Genomic DNA, 23,024 nt, shown 5'->3' on the forward strand with positions numbered 1-23,024 from the left:
TGAACGGCCTCTCCCCGGTGTGGACACGGCGGGTGGATCTCCAGATCGGATGCGTAGTGGAATCCTTTCCCGCAATCCCCACACTTCACGGTTTCTCCATGGCGCGCGGAATGCCTCCTGAGACTTCCTTTCCCCACAGTGGGCAAACTGGCTCAGGCACGTGCCCCGTGGTTCAGGTAAAGACGATACTTTAAGAGCCTACTGAAGCAGACAAAAATGTTCAAAGAATTTTCCCTTTCTGGACTGAAAGAGGGACGTCTCTCCTGTCCCACGAATCAAGGGGCTCTGTCAGACCTTCACATGGTTATCAGTTGGGGAGCTCTACCTGCAAAGCTTCTCTTCTCATATCCTGTGAAAAGGGGATTACAAAAGTCATTGCTGCCTGCACATGACAGGAATTCAGAACAGATCATTCTAGTTTCTGTAGAACTTCCCTAAAACAATCAAGTTACAATATGCAGATGCCAGTGTTGGCTGGGGTGTACAAAGGTTAAAAAAAAAAATACCCATCACCAGGTTGTAGTCCATTAGATTTGTTTAGAATTTCGAGCTTTTGAGAGCTCTGCTCCTTCATCAGGTAGCTAGTAAAACCTCCAGGCGAAAAGACAGCAGATGCTGGAGATCAGAGTGGTGCTGGAAAAGCACAGCAGGTCAGGCAGCATCCGAGGAGCAGGGAAAAAAAGACGTTTCAGGCAAGAAGCCCTTCATCAGGAAATGAGGACACTTTCCGAAACGTCGAATCTGCTTTTCCTGGTATGGAGGATGCTAACTATGAAGAGAGGTTGAATAGATCAGGATTATTTTCATTGGAAAGACGGAGGTTAAGGGGGGACCGGATTGAGGCCAACAAAATCATGAGGGTATAGACAGGGTGGATAGCAAGAAATGTTTTCCCCAGAGTGGAGGACTCAGTTACTGGGGTCATGAGTTCAAAGTGAGAGGGGAAAGATTTAAGATATGTATGGAAAGTTCTTTACGCAGAGGGTGCTGGGTACCTGGAATGTGTTGACAGTGGAGATGGTAGGACGGGAACGATGGTGGTCATTTAAGATGTATCTCAACAGATACATGAAAGGGCAGGGAGCAGAGGGATACAGATCCTGAGAAAATTGGCAGCAGGTTTTAGATAGAGGATCTGGATCGGTGCAGGCTTGGAGGGGCCGAAGGGCCTGTTCTGTGCTGGAATATTCTTTATTCTATCGGGAAAGACACTGCCACTCACCTCATCAATGGCCCTCCTGATTTTAAAATGTTTATAAAGTGTGCTGGACACTCAATGGAATAGAGGCTATGTATTTGACTTTGATCTATCTGTGGGCCATTGGGAAGATGTTTCCATTGGTAGGAGAGACCAGGAGCCGAGGGCACAGCCTTAGACCTTTTAGAACAGAGATCAGGAGAAACCTCTTCAGACAGAGACGTGGGGAATCTGGGGAATTCACTGCCACAGGAGGCTGGGAGGCCAGGTCACGGAGGGTATTTAAGACTGAAATAGATGGGACAAACATGATTTACCATCCGGTGTGAAAGGAGTGCACTTCCTCAGCTCCTGCAGATCTTTGGCCCAGGGAACGTGCAGTCCCAGCCTCAACAGCATCGGTCCTCGGGAAGCAAGGGAGCGAGAGCGGCCAGTCCGGCAGAAAGGAAGCCTCGCTCCCTTCCCGCTTCACCCACCTGTCTTCGAACGGGGCACAATCCCCCACGGGGCACGATCCCCCCCTGTCCTGGGTGGGATTCGCTGCAGACTTCAACTCCGTGCGATCACGTTGGGATGGCGCCTGTGTGTCCGCAGGGTCGGCGATCGATTGAAGGCCTTGCCGCCCCCGGGGCAGGTGAGAGGCCTCTCCCTGGTGTGTGGAGGCGCCGGTGCGTCTGCAGGTGGGACAGCTGGGTGAAGGGCCTTGCCACACTCGGGGCAGGGGTACGGCCTGTCCCCGGTGTGGACCCGCCGGTGCCTCAGCAGCTTGGAGGACCCAATGAAGGCCTTGCAGGACTCGGGGCAGGAGAAACGGCTCTCCCGGTGTGACCCGCGCCGGTGGGATCTCCAGCTCAGAGGGGACTCGGGAAACCCTTCCCGCATTCCCACACTTCCCACGGTTCCCCACGGCGCGTGGGGCTCCCTCCAGGTTCGATGCGGAGAGTCGCCCGAGGCTGGAATTGAACCCAGGTCCCTGGCACTATGAGGCATCGGTGCTACCTACTGAGCCACCATGCCACCCTCATGCAGTTTGCTAACCTAGTTATCTGCCCCCCCCCGCCTCTCCTCTCTACCATATTGACAGACCAAGATGTGGGGGAGGGGAAAGAGAATCAGAGCAAGAACTTTGCTTTGGTAACAAGACCTAGAAACATGCTCGCTCTGAGGATGACTGTAGTGGAGTCGATTCAATACCCAAGTGAGACTGGAGGGACCCTATAGAGGAATACACTTACAGGACTCTGTGGATATAGAGAGGAATGGGTCTGACTAGATTCATCACAGAGTCAGCATTGAGCCCAGTATTCTCTGTCCTGTAAGGGTATGACTGGAAATACATGACATGTTGTGGTTCTGTTCGTCGAGCTGGGAATTTGTGTTGCAGACGTTTCGTCCCCGCCGGTCTAGGTGACATCCTCAGTGCTTGGGAGCCTCCTGTGGAAGCGCTTCTGTGATCTTTTCCTCCGGCGTTTATAGTGGTTTGTCTCTGCCCGCTTCCGGTTGTCAGTTCCAGCTGTCCGCTGCAGCGGTTCGGTATATTGGGTCCAGGTCGATGTGGCTTATTGATTGAATCTGTGGATGAGTGCCATGCCTCTAGGAATTCCCTGGCTATTCTCGGTTTGGTTTGTCCTATAATAGTAGTGTTATCCCAGTCGAATTCATGTTGCTTGTCATCTGCGTGTGTGGCTACCAAGGATAGCTGGTCGTGTCGTTTCGTGGCTAGTTGGTATTCATGGATGCGGATCGTTAGCTGTCTTCCTGTTTGTCCTATGTAGTGTTTTGTGCAGGCCTTGCATGGGATTTTGTACACAATAAGGACTGCACAAAAACACTACATAGGACAACAGGAAGACAGCTAATGATCCGCATCCATAAACTACTATTACAGGACAAGCCAAACAGAGAACAGCCAGGGAATTCCTGGAGGCATGGCACTCACCCACAGATTCAATCAATAAACACATCGACCTGGACCCAATATACCGGCCACTGCAGCGGACAGCTGGAACTGACAATCGGAAGCGGCAGAGACAAACCACTATAAATGCGGAGGAAACAACACAGAAGTGCTTCACAGGAGACTCCCAAGCACTGAGGATGTCACCCAAACAGGATCGAAACGTCTGCAACACACATTCCCAGCTCGGCAAACAGAACCAACAACGAGCAGCCGAGCTACAAATCTTCTCCCAAACTTGGAATACATAACATGGCTACAAACACTATGATATAACTAGAAATAATTATAAATCAAATTTATACAGCTGTAAATAAATACATATTGTACAGTAACACTATGATATATCCCTGTCCAGTATGACTTTTACTGTTCAGTTAAACGAAACTTGAAAGGGTTCAGAAAATGTTAACAAAGATGTTGCCAGGGTTTGAGCTACAGGGAGTGGCTAAATAAGCTGGGGCTGTTTTCCCTGGAGCATCGGAGGCTGAGGGGTGACCTTATAGAGGTTTATAAAATGATGAGGGCATGGATAGGGTGAATAGACAAGGTCTTTTCCCTGGGGTGGGAGAGTCCAGAACTAGAGGTGAGAGGGGAAAGACATAAAAAGGACCTAAGGGGCAAACTTTGTCAGTCAGAGGGTGGTGCGTGTATGGAATGAGCTGCCAGAGGAAGTGGTAGAGGCTGGGACAATTGCAACATTTAAAAGGCATCTGGATGGGAATATGAATGGGAAGGGTTTGGAGGGACGTGCTGGCACATCGGACTAGATCAATTTTGGCTATGTGCTCGGCATGCACCAGTTGCACATAGGGTCTCTGTGTGCTATACATCTGTATGACTCTCAATGCTGTCCAGGTGAGTCAGTGATGTTATAACAACAACACTGGACCAGCAATCCAGAGGCCCCAGGCAAATAATCTGGGCTCATGGGTTCAAATACCAGTAAAAACAAACATTGGGGAAATTAAATTTATTTTTTTAAATCTGAATTGAAAACTAGTCTCAGTCATTGAGAGAATGAAACTTTTCTGAAAACCCATTTGATTCAATAACGCTCTTCAGGGAAGGAAACCCGCTAGCATTAACTTGGTGCTGCCTGCATATGATGGCTCACGTGCTTGACTTTTAAAATGCCCCTAAAGTCTGGCAATCCTCTTGTCTGAAGGGCAGTTCGGGACGAAAACATTGTTGGCCTTGCCAAAAAAAAGCCCACATTCCATGAAGGAGTTTTTCTCGAATGTGACTTCACATCTGCGAATGGGTCACATCAGAACATCCAGACAAATAAGCACCAAAATGTCTGGTGCTGCAAGAGTACAGCAGGTCAGCCAGCATCTGAGGAGCAGGAGGTTTGATGTTTTGGGCATAACCCCTTGATTAGGAATGTGGGTGGGCCCAAAGGGCTGAGAGATAAATGGGAGGGAGGTGGGACTGGGGGAAGGGAGCTGAGAATGCTATGGGTAGATGAAAGCGGGGGAAGAAGGTGACAGGTCAGACAGGAGGGTGGAGCAGATAGATGGGAAGGCAGATGGACAGGTGGGACAGTTCAAAAGAGCATTCCCAAGTTCGAGGGTTGTATCTGGGATTGGGCGGGGGGGAGGGGAGGGAATGAAACTGGTGAAATCAATATTGATCCTGTATGGTTGGAGGGTCCCAATGCAGAGGCATTCTTCCTCCAGGTATCAGGTGGCCTAGGACCTGCAACCACATGGCATCAACATCGATTTCACCAGTTTCCTCACATTCCCTCCCCCCCACCCCAGCTCCAACCCTCCAACTCAGCACCACCCTCTTGAACTGTCCCACCTGTCCATCTTCCTTCCCACCAATCTGCTCCACCCTGTCGCCATCACCTCCCACCCAACCTGCATCTACCTTACCCCCAGCCCCACTCCCACCTTCCTATTTATCTCTCAGCACCCTTTCCCTCCACCCCTCCCCCGCAATTCCTGATGAAGGACACGAGAGAGACAGAGAGAGAGAACATACACACACACAGACAGACACAGAGGACAGACAGCGATCTAGACCAATGCATCCAGCATATGCACCTTTCCTGAGTTCACCTCCTTTCACTTCACTTCCTACAAACCAACAGTTTAATCCCAAAATGAGAAAAGAAATGGAATAGGAGGGGTGAGAAGAGAGGGTGCTGTACTCACAGAGGTTGGTGCAGTCTGGGGTAACACTCAATCTTCATTCAGAGAGAGAGAGAGCAGCAGGAGCTCATGATCCAACTTCCGCATTCAGACAATGAGGGGATGCTCTGATTGGTAGGAGGTCCAGCCTTCCATCCGGTCCTCCAAGGCTCCCCATTGGTCATGCCTCCCCGTTTCGAGGGGAAGGGAGAGAGGTCACGTGGGCGTCACAAAGACCAGCGCGGCGCGTTGGACCAATGGGAACGGCTGGAACGCCGCACGGGCGGGCGCTCCGTCCAATCAACGCGCGGCCTTTGTGACGACGGCGGTCCTCCATTCACGTGATCGGTTGCTCCTGCACATGCGCCGTTGCGGTGGGGGGTTAAGGGAAGCTGATGTTATGTTGGTCTGGAGGGTCCCTGTATCCAGGAAGAGGTGAGTGTGGCTCAGTCAATGAGCATCAGTCAGATCTTGCTGGAGCATGGGGGGGGAGGTGGGATATTAGGTACAGCAAGAGTTAAAGAGTGTGTGGGATGGAGATTTACAGCTTTTTTAGGTAATAAGTCCCTTTCTGGACAATACTGGGGGATGGGTGATATCAGAAACAGCAGAGTGAGAATTGAGAAAAGTGTGTGTGTGTGTGTGTGTGGAGATTTGCAACACTTTTTAAAGTTAAAAATCACACAACTCTAGGTTATAGGAGAAAATGAGGTCTGCAGATGTGGATTCAGAGCTGAAATGTGTTGCTGGAAAAGCTCAGCAGGTCAGGCAGCATCCAAGGAACAGGAGATTCGACGATTTCAGGCCAGAGCCTTTCTTCAGGGCTTATGCCTGAAACGTCGAATCTCCTGTTCCTCGGATGCTGCCTGACCTGCTGCGCTTTTCCAGCAACACCCTGCTCACCAGCATCTGCTGTCTTTTCGCCTGGAGTTTTATAGCTACCTGATGAAGGTGCAGAGCTCTGAAAGTTCAAACTTAAACAATCTAATGGACTACAACCTGGTGATGTGTGCTTTTTTTTTTTACCTTTGTACACCCCAGCCCAACACTGGCATCTGCATATTGTAACTTGATTGTTTTAGGATGTTCTACAGAAACTTGGTGGCCGGTGGCACAGTGGTTAGCACTGCTGCCTCACAGCACAGGGACCTTTTTTCAATTCCCGCTCAGGGCGACTGACTGCTGGAGTTTGCACATTCTCCCCGTGTCTGTGTGGGTTTCCTCCGGGTGCTCCGGTTTCCTCCACAGTCCAAAGATGTGCGGGTCAGAGTGAAAGCTCGAACTCTAAAATTGCCCCGTAGTGTTAGGTTGGGTAAATGTAAGAGTATGGGTGGGTTTCGCTTCGGGGGTCGGTGTGGACTTGTTGGGCCGAAGGGCCTGTTTCCACACTGTAAGTCTAATCTAATCTAGTTCTATCTAGAAACTAGAATGATCTGTTCTGATTTCCTGTCATGTGCAGGCAGCAATGACTTTTGTAATCCCCTTTTCACAGGATATGAGAAGAGCAGCTTTGCAGGTAGAGCTCCCCAACGGAGTACCATGTGAAGGTCTGACAGAGCCCCTTGATTCGTGGGACAGGAGAGACGTCCCTCTTTCAGTCCAGAAGGGGCAAATTCTTTGAACGTTTTTGTCTGCCTCAGTAGGCTCTTAAAGTATCGTCTTTACCTGAACCACAGGGGCATGTGCCTGACCAGTTTGCCCACTGTGGGAAAGGAAGTCTCAGGAGGCATTCCGCGCGCCATGGAGAAACCGTGGAAGTGTGGGGATTGCGGGAAAGGATTCCGCTCCCCCTCCAAGCTGGAGATCCACCGCCCGTGTCCACACCGGGGAGAGGCCGTTCAGCTGCTCGGTGTGCGGGAAGGGCTTCAGCGACTCGTCCACCCTGCTGACCCACCAGCGGGTCCACACGGGGAGCAGCCCTTCACCTGCTCAGTGTGCGGGAAGGGCTTCACCCGGCTGTCCATCCTGCTGACCCACCAGCGGCTCCACACCGGGGAGAGGCCGTTCGCCTGCTCCGAGTGCGGGAAGGGCTTCAGCGACTCGTCCACCCTGCTGCGGCACCAGCAGGTCCACACCGGGGAGAGGCCCTTCACCTGCTCCGTCTGCGGCAAGGGCTTCACCCAGTCGTCCACCCTGTTCTCACACCAGCGGGTCCACACTGGGGAGAGGCCGTTCAGCTGCTCCGTCTGCAGCAAGAGCTTTACCCAATCGTCCACCCTGCTGACCCACCAGCGGATCCACACCGGGGAGGGGCCTTCACCTGCTCCGAGTGCGGGAAGGCCTTCACTAAGTCGGTTGAAACTGAAGTCCCACCAGCGGGTCCACACCAGGAAGCGGCCCTTCACCTGCTCCGTCTGCGACAAGGGCTTCGCCCGCTCGTCCGACCTGCTAACCCCACCAGCGGGTCCACACCGGGGATAGCCGTTCAGCTGCTCGGTCTGCGGCAAGAGCTTTACCGCTCGTCCGACCTGCTAACCCACCAGCGGGTCCCACACCGGGGAGAGGCGTTCAGCTGCTCGGTCTGCGGCAAGAGTTTTTCCCGCTCGTCCAACCTGCTGACCCACGAGCGGCTCCACACCGGGGAGCGGCCCTTCACCTGCTCCATCTGCGGCAAGGGCTTCACCCGCTCGTCGCACCTGCTGCGGCACCAGCGGGTCCACACCGGGGAGCGGCCCTTCACCTGCTCGGTGTGCGGCAAGAGCTTTACCCGCTCGTTCAACCTGCTGGCCCACCAGCGGGTCCACACTGGGAGCGGCGCTTCACCTGCTCAGTCTGTGGCAAGGCTTCCCTCACTCGTCCACCCTGCTGCAGCACGGCAGGTCCACACCGGGGAGCGGCCCTTCACCTGCTCGTCTGCGGCAAGGGCTTCCCTCACTCGTCCGACCTGCTGCGGCACCAGCAGGTCCACACCGGGGAGAGGCCGTTCACCTGCTCGGTCTGCGGCAAGAGCTTTACCCGCTCGTCCGACCTGCTGGCCCACCAGCGGGTCCACACCGGGGAGAGGCCGTTCAGCTGCTCGTCTGCGGCAAGAGCTTCACCCGCTCGTTCAACCTGCTGGCCCACCAGCGGGTCCACACTGGGTAGCGGCCCTTCACCTGCCTGGTCTGCGGCAAGGGCTTCCCCCATTCGTCCGGCCTCCAGATCCACCAGTGGGTCCACACGGGGAGCATCCTTCCGATAGACCAGAAGTGCACATAATACAGAGAAACTTCGATTATCCAGAATTAGATGAACCAGCACGGTGGCTCAGTGGTTAGCGCTGCTACCTCACAGTACCAGGGACCCAGGTTTCATTCCTGCCTCAGGCGACAGACTGTGTGGAGTTTGCACATTCTCCCCGCGTCTGCGTGGGTTTCCTCCTAGTGCTCCGGTTCCGTCCCACAGTCCAAAGATGTGCAGGTCAGGGTGAATTGGCCATGCTAAATTGCCCGTCGTGTTAGGTATATTAGTCAGAGGGAAATGGGTCTGGGTGGGTTACTCTTCGGAGGCTCAGTGTGGACTGGTTGGGCCTGTTTCCACACTGTAAGGGATCTAATCGTCAAGCGACTGAAATACACCCTGCATGTGTCCTTTGGATAATCGAGGTTCCTGTGTATTCCAAAAGTGGCCTAACCAACGTCCTGTCCAGACCCCAACCCCTATACTCAGTGCTGTGACCAATAAAGTGATCTGCAGAATCTGCGGGACTTGCTTAATCCTGGAAGGTAAATCACGTGTTTCTCCTTCTCTTGCAGGTGGATCCAAGATTTCACTCTCTGTCCCATTGAGTCTCCAGTCAGGTCCTTCAGCTCAACTGGTCTCTCTCAGTATTTCTGACCCATGTGAGCCTCTACGCACCTCCCCTTCACTTGCTCACACTTGATTTCCCTTACAGCAGCATTCCCTTCAGTTCCTTTCTCCCTGACGTCTGTATCCAGCTTCTCCTTAAATGCCGTCCACCTCGACCTGCTACTGTGGGGGTCATTCCCGCTGCAGACAGAGGTCTCTCCTTTGTAACCTCTTCAAAAGATTAACCGCTGACTTCCCCCTTCAGTCTTTTCTATTTCTGGGTCTCCCCGCTGTTGCGAAACTTGGAATGGTTCAGAAAAGATTGACAAGGATGTTGCCAGGGTTGGAGGATCGAGCTACAGGGAGAGGCTGAACAGGCTGGGGGGCTGTTTTCCCTGGAGCGTCGGAGGCTGAGGGATGACCTTATAGAGGTTTACAAAATTATGACCGGCATGGATAGGATAAATAGGCAAAGTCTTTTCCCTGGGGTTGGGGAATCCAGAACTAGAGGGCATAGGTTTAGGGTGAGAGGGGGAAGATATAAAAGAGACCTACAGGGCAACTTTTTCATACAGAAGGTGGTGTGTGTACGGAATGAGCTGCCAGAGGATGTGGTGGAGGCTGGTACAATTACAACATTTAAGAGGCATTTGGATGGGTATATGAATAGGAAGGGTTTGGAGGGATATGAGCCGGGTGCTGGCAGGTGGGACTAGTTTGGGTTGGGATATTTGGTCGGTATGGACGGGTTAGACCGAAGGGTCTGTTTCCGTGCTGTACATCTCTTGACAAGGCCTTGTCTGAGGGTGAAATGTTGTCATTCCCGTTGATGCGGGTGGTCCCCTGTCTGTTGTCCTTTTTGTTTCCTTTCTCGGAAAGGACCTCGCGGACATGGGCAGCGTTCCCGAGCCCCGCTCCGGAACGGGCTGTTCCGTCCTCTTCCAGGCCCCGGGGTGGGGGAAGGGGCAGCTTGAGTGCAGTGGGAGAGTGGGCCGTTCACCGGGAGGGTGCCAATGGGACGGGAGAGCGGTACCGGTAATGGGGCGAGGGGGAGATGCCTCAGACCGCCAGAAACACTGGGGCAGCTGCTCGCGTGCTCCTTTTGGATCTCACAGCACAGGGAGGCCATTCATCTGATTACCTCCCCGTCTCTGTCTCTCTGGCTCTGTCTCTGGCTCTCTCTGTCTGTGTCTCTGCGTCTGCCTCTGCGTCTGTCTGTCTCTCTGAGGTGACAGCGGATTCCAGCATATTGCTGCTTGCTGGGTAAACCTGTTTTTCCTCTGTTTTCCCCCTCTCTCTCCTGCTCAAACCCCTGAACTTCAGGCCGCCCCTGACCTTGTCACTATCAGTGAATAGGGAACAGCTTTTCTTCCTCCACCTTATCTGAACCTATCACAATCTTCCCCACTTTCACCAGTTGTATCTGTGTGTGACCCTCTCTTTCTGTGTCTCTTTCTCTCCTAAGCCCCCTCCCTCACCACATCCCATTTACCCACCCCCTCCTGTCATGCTCCCACTTTCAAACGGTCTCGTTGTGTTTTCACTGCCTCTTCCCCATCGTTTCCGTCAAGCACCTCATCTCACGCTTAGAACCCCTGCAGTGTAGGAGCAGGCCCTTCAGCCCATCCAACCCACACCAACCCTCCCTCACCCAGACCTCTGCCCGTAACCCTGCAATTCCCATTGACTAACCCACCTAGCCTACACATCCCTGGGCACTATGGGTAATTTAGCACGGCCAATGCCCCCTAACCTGCACAGCCCTAGGCACTATGGGTAATTTAGCACGGCCAATGCCCCCTAACCTGCACAGCCCTAGGCACTATGGGTAATTTAGCACGGCCAATGCCCCCTAACCTGCACAGCCCTAGGCACTATGGGTAATTTAGCACGGCCAATGCCACCTAACCTGCACATCCCCAAACACTATGTAATTTAGCACGGCCAGGCCACCCAAACCTGCACATCCCTGGATAGTATAGGACAATTTAGCCTGGCCAATCCTACACTAAGGGTGGATTGGCCATGCTAAATTACCCATAGTACCCAGGGATGTGTAGGTTAGGGTCGATTGGCCATGCTAAATTACCCAATCCTACACATCCCTGGGTACTGTTAGGATAAAATAGGTCAAGGGAGGGTGGAGCTATAGCTGCTGTTTGGGGAATTGAAACTGTAGCTGTAGCTGCTACTTGGGAAATCGAAACTGTTGCTTACGTGGCCAGCTCAGCTGCCAACGCCCAAATGAGCTCAATAACAGGAAACGCCTAGCAAACGCGAAATGTCCTAATAAGGCAATGCTTAGTAGCTCCGCGAAGCTCTGCTTAGCAAAGAGTATATCAGGAGCAGATTTGGGAGGGGAAGGCAGAACGCGCCTTCTCCAGTGAATGCATGGTGATTCACTGTATCAGCTACGATTCTGCAATAAAGCCTGCTTGTGCCAAACAATTGAGCATCTGTTGTCTCTCCTCCTAAAACGAACATGCAAGGACAAATTCCATCCTAACATTTGGTGACTCCCAACGCGGGGAGGAAAGAGATAACAGTTGGCAGACCGGTTAGCAGACAACCTTCGGCGCCGAATCTTATTAAGGTATGGAAGTGCCTGTTACATCTAAAACTTCCAGTAGTTAATTTTTGAGTTAGTTCTTGTCTGCTTTCTGATCCTCACCAACCCAAATTGATTTAACCGGGCCACAGAGGCACAGAATCTTGGCTGGTAAGTCATTTTTTTTTAATCTAAAGTAGTGTAAAACTTGGAAGTAATGAGAGCCTTTGACATTAAAATTCTCCACGTATTTTTAAAATTCTCCTGCGTGGAGGGGTGGGGGTATCACGTGGAACTTGGAATTAATAAACGCGGGAGACGCGTGGAACTCGGTGGTAACGAGGATCCCGTAGCACAGACCTTAAAATTCCTAGAAGTGAGGGGCATTGGGTAAGGAGAGAGACAGAGGACAGAGACAGACAGAAACAGAGATACAGAGAGACCGACACAGGAAGAGAGTGAGAGAGAGAGAGAAAAAGAGAGAAAGAGGGAGATAGATAAAGAGAGACAGAAGGTAATAAAGACAAAGGGGAGAGAAACAGAGAAAAGGGAAGAGAAAGCAAGAGAGAAGGATAGAGAAAAAGGATTGCGAGAAATAAGGGTTAGGGGTAAGGAGACTCGCAGCAGCCAGCGAAGAGAGAGAGAGCGAGCCGATCTGTCCCAGCAGCCTGAGGAGAGAGAGAGTGAGTGAGTGAAAAGAGCTGTACAACTGACAGAAAGTTTAACCCTTTGTGATTTGGTTTGAATGCACATTTTTTTGTTGGTGATTGAATGTGTAAGTTTTATTCCCTGGAGCTTGAGTTCCAGGACTGTTTTAAATGTGATTTTTATGGAAACTTAACATGATTTTTTTTTAAGGTTGATGACTTCTGTTCTTTTAAAAGTCATGACTGCCTTACTATCCGATTCTAACTAATCTCTTTTATCTTTTCATAAAAGCAATGTATGGAGGACAGTTGAAGTTTCAGTTCAACAGGAGGTTGTCGTAAAAACGAAAACTTCCATGGTTATTATCTGTGACCTTGGATTCGGCCATTGTTCATGCATTAGAAGTTTTTTTTTAACTTGAATTGGCAAATTCTTGTAAGACAGCTCTGATTATTTTACGACCTATAGTATTGTAATTGAGTAATGATTGGTCAGGAGTACTTAAGAAAACTAATTTTGGATCTAAATTAGGGGACTAAAACTGGGTGATTACAGTGGATTTCAAAATTGGGAACTGTATGAATTTTACATTTTAAATATTGAATACTGAATAAATGGACGTAAATATATAAATATGTTTACAAGTTAGGAACAGGCTTAAAGTTAGTCAAGCATGAATTGATAAATTGGTGTTTGAAGTTATGGGAAGCTAGGAACATTGCAATATTTCTTAAAATAAAGAAAAAGGGAAGAACGTAACGACTTGTCCCCTTCGGGAAGTACCAATAGGGGACAAGGAGATTGGGTTTGTGTGTGTCCCCCTCACCAGTGGGGAGGTCGGAACATCTAAAAGGAAATGACGGTCCTGGTTGAGAATCCGGTAGGATTGTCAGAACAAATTGATCTATTTTTGAGGCCCAGTCTGTATATGTGGGCTGAGTTAATGACTATTTTGAATATACTATTTACTGGGGAAGAGAGGGGACTTATATGGGGATGCTGGACAGGGAAAGATACAGAAGATAGAAGGGTGGAGTGGGAAAAACCCATTAGATGAATTGTTAGGAGAGGCACAGAAAGTGTTTGTAAAGAGAGAGGACGAGAGACAGAAGCAGAAGGCGAAAATGACGGTCGCTGCGGTTGATGAGGTAATTAGGAGAAGAATGGAACCAAGAGTGAGCAACCGGAGCAGCGGGTGACAGCATGGAGGGCAGAGAGGAAAGGGGATAGGGAGAGACAAGGAGGAGCATTTGGTAGAGGGTTTGAGCGACAGGGGCAGAGATGAAGGTCTCCACAGGCAGGATGCCATTATTGTGGAAGGATAGGGCATTTTAGGCGGGAGTGTCCTGATCTATAAAGGGAAGAAAGAGCCATTCCGCTTATGATTTTGATAACGACGGGGAGGGGGACAACAACTGGCATCATTTCTGAGCAGTCAGGGGTTAACAACCCAGTCATAGATTGGCTGAATAGTACATTCGGTAGATAGGGAACTGTGCTGGGACAGCTGGCCCTTGGTTTATGCATCTCTGTTGCTATCTTTATTACCTGTGGTGGTTGTTGTATACCATGTATCAGGAAGCTTGTGACACGACCGATTGACCGTGCCCTGACGGGAAAGGATGACCCCCACCCGCATACCAGGCAGCGGTGCTGGTGGAGCCTGTGATGGGGGCACCCCAAGGAAAGATTACAGGATCGAAACCAGAGGGAATGGAGGAGCTATGCCTGAGAGAGAAACACGGGACAATATATGATTTTGCTTTATAACTGTGTCACTCATTTCTAATCCTTCTCCTTTAGGGCCTCAGAATGTGAGGGCTGTGGTCCAAGGACCCCCTAGTTGTATATTTTTCCCGTTTAAATTTGCAACAGGTAAATTTGTGCTTTTATGCTGCAGTTAGAGATTGTGAAGTGCTATATGCCTCAAGACTCAAGAAACTATTGTTCACCCAAGAGATTCCTAGCCATCATCTGGTATTCCTAAATGGCTTCGATTGGTCTCGAAAGCCACTGATCACAGTAATAAGCCAGTTGCCACTGCCCGTGTCCATCCTTAACGTCTGTGAAATGGATGTGGGTTTTTGTTGGTCAGTGAAGAAGACTGGTTAGCCAGTAATGGGTAAGATTCCTCGAGCGAGGAACAACCTAAGACAGGCACAGTCGTGCATTGGCCTTCAGAATAGTGGCCTGTGGTCATGTGGCTTTAGCAGATCCCTGGTCTTTGCATCCGTGTCGGGAATCTGATTAAGTTTCTGGCTGGCAAAGCAGCTTGATAGAAGGAAAATCGTGCACTCAGTACATTGTATTCACAGTATTTTGGACAGATGAAAATGCCAGTTTTGTGGCAGCTTCCAGAACCGACTTAACAACAATCCTTTGGGAAGGAAGGAAAGCACATTGAATCCTATTACAAAAGATTTGACACGATTTCAGTAGTTTAAAATTATTTTAGGATGTCATGATATAATATGACCGATTTTAATGAGTCGTTGTACAATTAGATGTTCTTTGGAAAACAGAATGAAGATTCTGCAGGCATCCTAACTCATCCACTTTGTGTTTTCCCTGGTTCTCTTCCTTTTGTTATCATGCTCAGTTTCACTGTGTTTTTTATCGTTTTGTTAGTTTTGAGATAGCTTTTTTTTAGTTGTTTTCTTTAAAAGAAATAACCTAGAATTGCCTACTAATTGTTAATTTTCGCTTGTTGCTTGTTTTGTAGCGGTATGCTGCTTAGGGACCCCTTCACCCTGAACTAATGTGTCCCTAGAACCGGTCGGCCTGGTTGAGATAACGTGTTCGGAGAAGCCAAAGGGACGTTTGGGGGGCGTCCACCGACACACCCGGCCCCGGTTGCCGTGCGACATTGCGTTTGTAGCGGTATGGGTTGATGTGGCCTCAGTAGAGGCCAAGGGAGGGAATGTTGGGATGTATATCTAATAGGCCTAGGGAGGGTAGAGTTGTAGTTACTGCTTGGGGAATCAGGGGGCGCTGCGGAGCGGTTGTTTGGACTGCTGACCGAAACTGCCTGTGCAGCTGGACTGCTGTTTACGAGACTGAAACTGTCTCGTAGACAGCTACCAAGGTCAGGCAGCACAATGGCAGGCTCTTCTCAGCGTAGCTGCCAAGGCCATAACAGGTGGCTGAGCTGTTGTTTACCAGACTGGAACTGTCTCGTGGATATTTGCCAAGGCCGAATGAGCTCTGTCACAGGAGACGCTTTGTGTGCGAGAGATCACGTGTGCGAGTAGTTACGTAGCTTAGCAAAAAATATATCAAGTGTGGATTTCTGGGGGAAAAACAGAATGTGCACCTTCTCCAGTGAAAGCATGTATTTCACTGTAATCAGCTACGATTCTGCGAAATAAAGAACCTGCTTGTGCCAACTAATTGAGAGTCTGTGGTCTCTCCTCTAAATGAACACGCAAGTACAAATTTCTGTCCTAACAATATGAACAGGGCTGTATGTCAAAGGACAGCATTATTTCATCCTCTTCTACCTTTGGTGTTTGGTGTTCAGGAATTCTTGGGTGGAGTGAATGGAGTGGCGTGAATCTTCTACTCAATTTTTTAGTCTTCACTGGAGTTCTTTGACTAGTCTGTATAGTGGTGTTCCAGGTAGTGAGACTGTGGGCCTGAGGGGAGCTCCTGGTTTGAAGAGGAGAACAACAAAGTGCCATTCCTAGATGTCACAGTAGAGCAAACAGTTAAGGGGAACTTCAAACTAGCGTCTACAGGAAACAATACACACAGATCAAATACTTAACTACAGAAGCAATCATCCCAACACCCACAAACGAAGCTGCATCAGGAGATTAATTCAACAAGGCACCACACATTGCAGCACAGAGGAACTGCGATGGGCAGAAGAGAAATACGTATACGTACTCAAGAAGAACGGGTAACAATAAACCCAGTGCGCCATTTTCTCATTGATGCTTCCAAACTGACCCTCAAATTTGGTTTGTCCCTGCATTCTTTCCTGGTTGTCTTTTTGTGGGTTTTGAAAACTTTCCCAATCCTCTGACTGAGGATAAGAGTTGGGAAGTTATTTTTAGATTAGACTTAGACTTACAGTGTGGAAACAGGCCTTCGGCCCAACAAGTCCACACCGACCCGCCGAAGCGCAACCCACCCATACATTTACCCTTACCTAACACTACGGGCAATTTAGCTTGTCCAATTCACCTGACCGCACATCTTTGGACTGTGGAGGAAACCGGAGCACCCGGAGGAAACCCACGCAGACACGGGGTGAATGTGCAAACTCCACACAGTCAGTCGCCTGAGTCGGGAATTGAACCGGGTCTACAGGCGCTGTGAGGCAGCAGTGCTACTGTGCCACCGTGCTGCCCACTATGTTGTGGCTGATAGGACATTGGGTAGACCACTTGGAATATTGTGTGTAATTCTGGTCTCGCTCCTATCAGAATGATGTTGTGAAACTTCAAAGGGTTCAGAACACATTTAAAACGATGTTGTCAGGGTTTGAGGTGAATGGGCTGGGCTGTATTTCCTTGTGCACCAGAGGCTGAGGGGTGACTGAGAGTCATTAATAAAATCATGAGAGGCATGGATAGGGTAAATAGACAAGGACATTTCCCTGGGTGAGAGAGTCCAGAACCAAAGGGCAAAAGGTTTAGAGTGGAGGAGGGCAAGATTTGAAAGGGTCTTAAGGAGTAACCTTTTCATGCAGAGAGTGGTGTGTGGAAGGAATGAGCTGCCAGAGGAAGTGGTGGATGTTGATACAGCTATGACATTTAAAAGGCATCTGGATAGGTATATGAATAGGAAAGGTTTAGAGGGATACGGGTAAGTGCTGGCAAATGGGACTAGATTAGGCCAGGATATCTGGATGGCCCGAAGGGGCTGTTCTGTGCTGTAAATCTGACTCTGGCTTGCCACGAACATTTGCCATGTCCGTATGTTTAGTTTCTCTCTGGTTGTCTGTGTCAATGTCTTGATGTCTCATTCCACCCACCACATACCACCCCCCCCCCACCACCCACCACAGGGACGATAACCAATTCATGTCTGTTTTTTTTTATCAAGAAGCTGTATTGCAGGTTCAACCTGAATTTACACTTCTTTTGCTTCCCAAAATCAGACTTGCTCACTCTCAACAATATCCTGAAAGATATTAACTTTCACGTGGTGTTATCCAAAATTCTCGGATGCCAGTCCTGACGTTTTTGCTTTTTCTGTCCCTGTAAGATCCTGAATCAGCAACTTCAGGAGAATTAATTTGAGCGGAGTGAGAATGGAGTAGGAGGAGAGAGAGTGGGATGCTTTCAATTTTGTGGAACAGCAAAAGAAAAAAATGTTCTGCAGAAAGTGGAGGAGCTTGTTCTGAATTTCTACCCTGGCCTGACCGTGATGACTTTTGTAATCTCTTTTTCCAGAGTATTTGAAGATCTGAAGACTGAAGTTTAAAAATCAACAGATGAAGGGCCTATGCCTGAATTGTCGATTCTCCTGCTGTTTGGATGCTGCCTGACCTGCTGTGCTGTTCCAGCACCGCACTTTTCAACTCCTCTCCAGCCTCTGCAGTCCCCACTTTCACATCAATGTCTGACAGTCACTCAATCCATCGGGACCTCCACGATTTTCAACTATGATTCTGTGAGAAGGAGCAAAACATTTTGGTTCCTGTTTCAGACCATTTTCAGCATCAGCGGGACTGAATGAGAGTCTGTACTGTTACAGCACACTGTGTGTAAAGCCTGAAACAGTTATACGGCCAGGAAAGAGGAATTTACTGTGGGCAGGGGCCGTACACGGGTCTGTAGCTGCGGCCATGGTGAAACCAGAGGAATCCCACACTGTGGAGAAACCGTGGAAGTGTTGCGACTGCGGGACAGGCTTCCATGCCCCATCTGTCCTGGAGATTCATCGGCGAAGTCACACCGGGGAGAGGCCATTCTCCTGCCCCGAGTGCGGGAAAGGCTTTACCTGCTCCTCCCACCTGCTGGACCACGGCCGAGTCCACACTGGGGAGAAGCCATTCTCCTGCCCTGAGTGTGGGAAGGGCTTCACCTACTCCTCCCACCTGGTGGCCCACCAGCGCGTCCACGCTGGGGAAAGGCCCTTCCCCTGCTCGGAGTGTGGGAAGGCCTTCAGCAAATCCTCGGACCTGCTGAAGCACCAATGGGTCCACAGAGGGGAGAGGCCATTCAGCTGCCCTGAGTGCGGGAAGACCTTCAGTGATTCCTCTACCCTGCTGAGGCACCAGTGGGTCCACATCGGGAAAAGGCCGTTCTTGTGCCCTGAGTGCAGGACGGGCTTCACCCGCTCTTCCGACCCATCTGCGGGTCCACACGGGTGAGAAGCCCTTTAGCTGCCCTGAGTGCAGGATGGCCTTCAGTAGGTCTTCCCACCTGCTGAGGCACCAGCGAGTCCACACTGGGGAGAGGCCGTACTCCTGCCTTCAGTGCGGAAAGTGCTTTACCCAGCCCTCCAACCTGCTGACCCACCAGCGGATCCACACCCGCGAGAGACCGTTCTCCTGCCCCGAGTGCGGGAAGGGTTTTGCTGTTTCCTCTAACCTCGTGGCCCACCGGCAGGTCCACACAGGGGAGAGGCCATTCAGCTGCCCCGAGTGCGGGAAGGCCTTCAGCAATTCCTCTGCCCTGCTTAGGCACCAGCGCATTCACACCGGAGAGAAGCCGTTCTCCTGCCCAGAGTGCGGGAAGGGCTTTACCCGCTCCTCCACACTACTGACCCACCAGCGGGTCCACACAGGGGAGAGGCCATTCAGCTGTCCCGAGTGCAGGAAGGCCTTCAGCGATTCCTCCGCTCTGCTGAAGCACCAGTGAGTCCACACCGGGGAGAGGCCCTTCAGCTGCCCTGAGTGCGGGAAGAGGTTTACGTTTTCCCGCAACTTGCGGAAGCACCAGCGGGGGCACCAGCGCTCACAACAAGCGGATTCCACCACTGACACTGCTGTGAGTCCCCCCCAGGACTGATTCTCCTGACAGTGGGTGCAGTGGGAGAGTTGGTGCACTGTATTTGTTTTCGGTTGGACTGCAACCCCATGGTGACTCAGGGGTGGCATGGTGACTCAGTGATTAGCACTGCTGCCTCATGGCACCAGGAACCAAGGATCAATTCCACCCTTGGGGCAACTGTCTGTGTGGAGTTTGTGGAGGGTAGGAGAATGGATGAGATAAGAAACCGCTGCCTTTCTTGAGACAAGTCTCCCGGAGAGAACTTGCTGACTGATTGTCTGATCTACTGATCCTCACAGTGCCTCATTGCCCTCAGTTAACTGGAGGAGGTCCACACAGATGTACCGAAGCCCCTCTTTGGACTGTGGAAGGAAACCTGTGCAGACAGGGAAAACATGCAAACTCCACACAGACAGTTACCTGAGGCTGGAATTGAACTTGGGTCCCTTATGCTGTGAGGTAGCAATGCATAGCAGTGTGCTATCCCAATATGTTATAAAATTTGAATAAACCTACTAAGTTATAAATGTGTTCATAACAAGAACTTAGTGTAAATGTTTGGAAGCAAAAGTCCATCGGAATTGTCTTTGGGACGGATCCAAAACTTACTTCATTCATGATTGAAAATACTTTGATCTCTGGAACTGTCTGCCAGAGAGTGTGTTGGAGTCAGATTCAATTACGGTATTCAAAATAGAGGTGGATCATTAAACTGAAAAGGAAAGCAATTGCAGTGTTCAGTGAAGAATAGTACAAGGTACTGTAGTGGACGTCAGAGGATGAGTTTCCTGTTCACTTGCTCCTGTTACCATTTCAGGTTGCTGACTTTTCGTCAGCATCCTGCACATGTTGGGATTTTTTTCTCCTTTCTAGTATCTACTTGAGTGACTCAATGACAAATCTAATTTATGAATTGTTCCTATGATATCGACAGTGCTATATAAATTGTGGGTCACAACATGTCCAAGTGAGGAAAAACAAACTGTTCATCTTAAATATTTATTTTTAAACAATGGAAATAAAATTCATGTTTGGAAAACACACAACTTGCTGTGTAGTAAGATCATCATAAATAGGAATGGGAGTAAATAATTGACCATTGAGCTGCTCTGTCTTTCATTTATCTAAATTCTCTTTCCTGCACTTGTTTTTTCATGACTTCATCTGCTGAAGTGACTACACTCCAAAAGCTTGTGATTTCAACATAGAACTAGGAGCAAGAGTCGGCCTTCTGGCCCTTCGAGTCTGCTTCACCACTCAATAAAATCATGAATCATCTTTTCGTGGAGTATACTCCACTGACCTGCGTTTTCACCTGATCCCTTAATTCTTTTACGTTTTTGAAAAAAATATCTACTGCTTCTAGTGATTGCTGAAGTAATGTCAAATCCTTCCCTGGGCAAGGAATTCCATATATTAACAACCCTCTGGGTGAAGAAGTTTCTTTTCAGTTCAGTTTTAAACCTGCTTCCTCTAATCTTGAGGCCACGCGGTCTTATCATAGTCTCACCTTCCAGTGCAACATCCTATTTGTATTTCTTTCAGAATTTAATATATTTCTGTAAGATCTTCCAAACAAACCTGCTGGACTATAACCTGGTGTCATGTGACTTATGACTAAAAAATGTGTTACCACGCATCCTCATAGCAGTGGGATTTCAGGGCTCGAAGATTGGGACACTACCACTGCATCATAAAATAAAACCCTCTGCAGCAAATAGGTCCTCTTTTATTGAATGAATGGGGAGAGGTTTCTTCTCAACATGGGATACAAATATTATACCCTCAGAGCCCATTACACTGAATTGAGTCCTCTTCGGTTGAATGAATGGATGTGGAGGTGCCATAGTTCAAATCGTTAAAAATCACATCTTGCCCCTGAATATGTGACACTACCGCTATAGCCCCAGAGCCCGTTGCAGTAAATTGGGTCAGCTGCTGTTGAATGAATGAAAAGGGCGGATACACTGAGCCGCTTGTGACATTCCCCACCAATCCCAAAGCTTGTGGTCAGTACCGACCAATCGGAGAGAGAGATTGCAGAGGGTGGGACAACACGAGACGCAAACGCGGCCGCTATTGGTCAGATGGAGTAACGTGCGCTCTGATTGGAGGAGGCGCGGATGACGCGCGTCACTGAAGGAGACGGAAAGGAGAAGAGAAACAAAGATGGCGGCGCGAGGCTGCGGTTTCTGACGGAGGGAGGGGGGCAGACAGGCATCGTTTACCTCAGAAAATACCTTTAAAATACATTTCACATTAAAGTCGGAACTTTTCAAACAAGAGGTGACGGTTACCGGGTGAACGGGAAAACAAATTAAAACTGTCGGCGGTGGAGGAGAGAGAGCCGGCGCCCGCGGCTTCTTCGGCGGCGGCCGGAGCCCAGGAGCTCAACAACCCCCCGGAGCTGGAGGAAGGTCCGAGCTCCAAGAAGCGGGGGGTCCGGCTGGAGGCTGGATTTACTCAAGGCTTGTATCTATTAACTTATTTAAATGGTACCTACTGTATGGGGGTATGGTTTACATTAAAACCGGAGGATCATGTCAGAGTGTTTGTTTATATTGAGCAGTTGTAGTTGGTAAAATACACTCCCTGGAGGAACACCTTCTATGATGCTGCATTTCTTACCTTCTGCCCTTCCCCCATTTGTTATCTCTCATCTCAATTTTACATTCTTTTGATCAAATTTTATTTCACATTAATCAGACTTTCTATCCACTGTGTGCTATTAATTTGTTTGTTGTATTATTGTAAGACAAAATTAATGATATTTCATTTCTGATGTCAGAGTTTGACATTGACTGTGCAGGTGTGAATACCAGTAAGTTGTGGAAATAAATCAACAACTTGTGCTTTTTAACAAAAAGAGCTGTTCACTGCTATCAATGGCATTCTCTCATCTGAGGGTGATGATTCAAGTCTGACCAACAAACTGTTTCATGCAGTTACCCAATTTAATGAAACTTTTTCAGAAAATAACTCTGGCAGATTAAGATTTATACAACTTATTTCTAAGATTCATTTATGTGCCCAGTTCTCTACTTGGTCTCCTCTACATTGTGGAGAATGGAGGCCAACTTGCAGAACATTTTAGAGACCAGCTCTGGGATGCTGAAACTAAATGACTCCACTGTTCTGTGGCCAATCACTTTAACTCTCTCTCCTCCACCACCAAACTCTAACCACCTGACGCCTGGCAGAAGAACACCTCATCTTCTGCCTCTTAAATACAGCTGCTGTTTCTCTACTTATCTGGATGTTTGTAGTTTCCTTAATTAGATATTGATTCATGGGGCTTGGTGGTGATAGGGAATCTGTCCATGACTGAGAACAATGTCACAGGCACAAAGCATTAGACATTTTAAAAATACTTTTATTGCAACCTTTTTCAAAATTATAAAGCTATAAAATAGGAAAATAACATTCTAACAACAATAACAACAGTAAACCAACTACTATACTACTCCACAAAACATATCAAAATTATACTCACTACAGATCAATAAATAATATGCTCAGTGTAATAAGACCTTAGCTTTCAATCTTCAAGAACATCAATTATTACCCGAACACTTGTTTGAAATTCTTCCTGTCAGGGCATAGAGTTCAGTATACCAAACCGACACGGCTACACAAAGGCCTTAATTAAAATGGCAGACAAATCTGCTTCCAGGTAATTCAAAAAGGACTGCCATGTCTTTTAAAAATTCTGTTTTTTGGTGCACCATATTTGTGAGAATGTCCAAAGCAATGTGTTCCATAATTAACTTGTGCCACCCTGACAGACACCAGGGGAGGGGGTTTCGCAGACACCCAG

General features: G+C 49.1%; 2 protein-coding genes and 2 pseudogenes across 3 annotated transcripts in view; 2 read left to right on the top strand and 2 right to left on the bottom strand.

The window, feature by feature from the left end:
• Nucleotides 1-14,997, top strand: part of LOC132807212 (gastrula zinc finger protein XlCGF57.1-like) — a 27,643-nt pseudogene extending 12,646 nt beyond the window's left edge.
• LOC132807198 (gastrula zinc finger protein XlCGF26.1-like) overlaps nt 1-23,024 on the bottom strand; it is a 270,173-nt gene that overhangs the window by 239,487 nt on the left and 7,662 nt on the right. The window lies entirely within an intron of this gene.
• LOC132807202 (zinc finger protein 420-like) overlaps nt 1-23,024 on the bottom strand; it is a 65,513-nt gene that overhangs the window by 28,339 nt on the left and 14,150 nt on the right. The window lies entirely within an intron of this gene.
• On the top strand, nt 17,676-19,225 carry LOC132807188 (zinc finger protein 239-like; annotated as a pseudogene).

Source organism: Hemiscyllium ocellatum, assembly GCF_020745735.1.
Source record: "Hemiscyllium ocellatum isolate sHemOce1 chromosome 27 unlocalized genomic scaffold, sHemOce1.pat.X.cur. SUPER_27_unloc_10, whole genome shotgun sequence".
Classification (NCBI taxonomy): domain Eukaryota; kingdom Metazoa; phylum Chordata; class Chondrichthyes; order Orectolobiformes; family Hemiscylliidae; genus Hemiscyllium; species Hemiscyllium ocellatum.